The following is a 3,381-nucleotide window of genomic DNA, read 5'->3' on the forward strand; positions in this document are numbered from 1 at the left end:
AATGAAAAAAAACACATAATTAAACCAGACTATGATGAAGATAAATATATTTCTGAAATGGTCAAAGGGCAAGTTTCACCTGCACCATTGAAAACACAATTCTGAATGTCCCAAGGACAAAGCTGGGGGATACGATTTGTTATTTTGAGTGCGGTCTGGCCAGACTTTCAAATGTAGTCAGAGGGCAACAGGCTGCAAGGCATATATGTACTTTAAGTTAAGAAAAGACTGGTTGGGTTACAAAGTAATGGTACAGAGGACATTTAGCCACCACAATGGCCATAATCAACAGTCCCAAGAGGGTCGTCATTTCCAAAGAATATGCCTTGAACCGGCAACCCAAATTGAAGAATGGATCTCTTTAGGAGAGAAACCCGACATGATACTCCTTCAGGCACACTCATGGTCTAGGGCCCAAGGACACAGTGACTTGAACAATAGAGAATACCTTGTCACCTCAAAGGAATATTTGTACTGGTATGCTGCGCAAGAAACATTCACACTAGGATGATTCTGAAAGCACAGCAAGATTATTCGCAGGTCCTTGTAAAGACTGTTTTATTTTACCAGACATTTAACAAGATCTGTCAGACTTTTTCCACTAGGAAGAAGTTGGAACAGCATGGAAAGAACATTGTTTCTATATGCCAACCCCTGCGTCAACTAGTACTCCTTTCTACATTGGCAGTAAGAAATGAACATGGACATGAAATTCCTAGGGCATACATTATAACAAGCAGTTCAAGAGACTCTTGAACTAGCACTGCACAAATTACACCCATTGTTTCCTATCCCACTATTTAATAACATCATTTTCAAATTCGTAATGTTATGTTCATTCCAAAACTATGTAAGAAGCAAAAAACCTGCAGTCACTTAAATAAATATTTGTCCGTTATTTCATTCAAACTGTAGCAGTTGTTTCAAGTCGTTTTACAGTAATATATGTTTGATAGCAGTATCGTTTCCAATTAGGGTAGTGTTGACAACACGGGGGAAAAAAGGGAGTGAGTAGTTTTCCTCTTTATAGGTTACATCTTAATTTAACCCTGCACCCAAAGACTTTAGAACGATTGAGTTGAGTATGCCATTCCAAAACTAGTAACTCCAAAGCAATGGCCAGCCAAGTGTATTTTTAGGGTATTTCACTGGATTGTACTAAATGCAATGTACCCCCTTTATCCTTGTGTTGTATTTTTAGATGTTTGATGGTTGATAAAGATACACTATCTGCGAAATCAACGCATTGAGGAAAGTCTTCCCTGAATCGGATGTTCTCCTAATGTGGATGATCGATTGTGGCAGTCCTGGATCATCAGATGACTTGTGGTCCTGGATTATCATATGAATGTGGCGGTCCTGGTTCGTCATATGACCATGACGGTATTGGATTGTCATGTCTGTGGCGGTCCTGGATCAGAGTGACTCTCTCCTTGATCGTCATAGGACGATTGGGGCAGTCCAGGGGCCTCATTCATAACCGTTGCGTAAATTGAACATTAAATATCTGCTTGTGCCATTTCTTTCAAATCTGCGCATGTACAAAAATATTGAGATTAATCAATTTGCCGCCCGCCATACATACACGTTTCCTGTTATAAATCAGACCTATCGAAAAATTGTGCGTGCGTGAATGAGCAATATAAAATTCCCATCATTCACCTTTTATGGTGACAATAACGCCCTTATTTGCTTTATAGTTTGGAGTTATTGGAATTAGGCCTAGGCCATATCTAAAGGAAAGAGCAATGGCGAACTTGGTCAAATGTCTTTGGAGGTGTTGGCAGAATGTTTTCTTTTGCAGTGACATTTGCTGTATCTGACCATTCCTGAATTGTTGTGGACCTGTAAACAGCTCGTTTAAATTCAATAATGTTCCACTGCCCGCGAATTATGAAACATTGTCTACTCGGAAGGAAATGAAAACTACAGTAGGCCTACTTACAGTGGTAGCCTACACACTTTAATGCAAAATATCAACTGTCTGTTCACCTGTTAAATCCTACTGTATTTCATAAACCGCGCTCCCTTTCGGATGCATAGAGCAAAAACAAAAAATGATAATAGCCCATCTAATAGGCCTAATTAAATGAAAGATGCATGGTAATTTGTTGTGTGGCTACATAGGGAATATGAACTCATCATGGCCAGAAAAGGTGAGGAATTTATTCTGCAATGGTTATAGACCTATATGTATACTGTATTATGTTAATAAATGAAATATTCGAGAAATTTGTAAAAGGTCAATGGAAAAGGTGAACTTCTGTTCTATCGTTAAACTTCGGAGCGGATCGCATATAGCAAAATACTTGAAATAGCTTAGCTATTTACAACTGTGAAGTAGTTCTAATTAAATGAGAGATGGAATGAATGGTAGCCTACCCTAACTTGTTGTAGGCCAGTAGGCTATTTCACGACTATGAAACCATCACAGTCAGAAAAGGTGAGGAATTTTTTTCTTCAATGATAATGGAAATTAAATGAACAATAAACAATTATTTTAGAATGCAAAGATAAAATACCTTTTTGCTCTTGAATCTCTCATGAATCTCAAATCATTGCATGTTCTAATTATATTTAGCTACCCGTTTTTTGGTTATGAATAAGTGTCATCATATATTCCCCATTATACAAGGTTACTAGGCTACTTTTACCTTCTTGCAATGCAGTACTTCAACCACTAGAAACTGTGAGTATGCATGGTTTAAAGTTTGCGGGGAGGAAAGCACATATTCTCAAGTCAAGTTCAGTTTTGATAAATTGATACACTTTTACGTGAAAAATAGCACATGCACCTTTTTGGTTCTATTTTTTACCTATGCATGGTTTATAAATGAGGCGTTTCGCTGTGTATGCCGGATGGCCATCGATGTCAACAGAGTTCATGGATTCGGAAGACGTGCTGCACCATGAGCTGGTCCGTCTCCTTGTCTGAAGGTAACTTGGGGAGAGGGATGAAATGGGCAGCTTTAGGATAGTGGTAGATAGTGGTGTTACCATCAGAGGGAGGAAGCCGAGTTACAAAATCCAGGGATATATGGGACCAGGGGCGATGAGGAACAGGGAGTAGCTGAAGGAGGCCAGCTGGAGTTTGCCGCGGAGTCTTGTTCTGAGCACATACCGTGCATGCGGCGACGAAGGCTGAGATGTCAGGAACCATAGTGGGGCACCAGAAGCATTGTCGGAGGAAGGCCAGGGTTCGACGGGAGCCGGGATGGCAGGCGAGCTTGGAGGAATGAGCCCATTCCAGGACCAGAGCTCGGGCCGAACCAAGGACAAACATATGGTTAGCTGTGCCTTCCCCCAGGGTCCGGCTGGGAAAGTTGTGCCTTGCGAACCAGGCTCTCGATTCCCCAGACAACTGTAGCTGCCAGACATAGG

This window comes from Salvelinus fontinalis, chromosome 35 (assembly GCF_029448725.1).
Source record: "Salvelinus fontinalis isolate EN_2023a chromosome 35, ASM2944872v1, whole genome shotgun sequence".
NCBI classification, from domain to species: Eukaryota; Metazoa; Chordata; class Actinopteri; order Salmoniformes; family Salmonidae; genus Salvelinus; species Salvelinus fontinalis.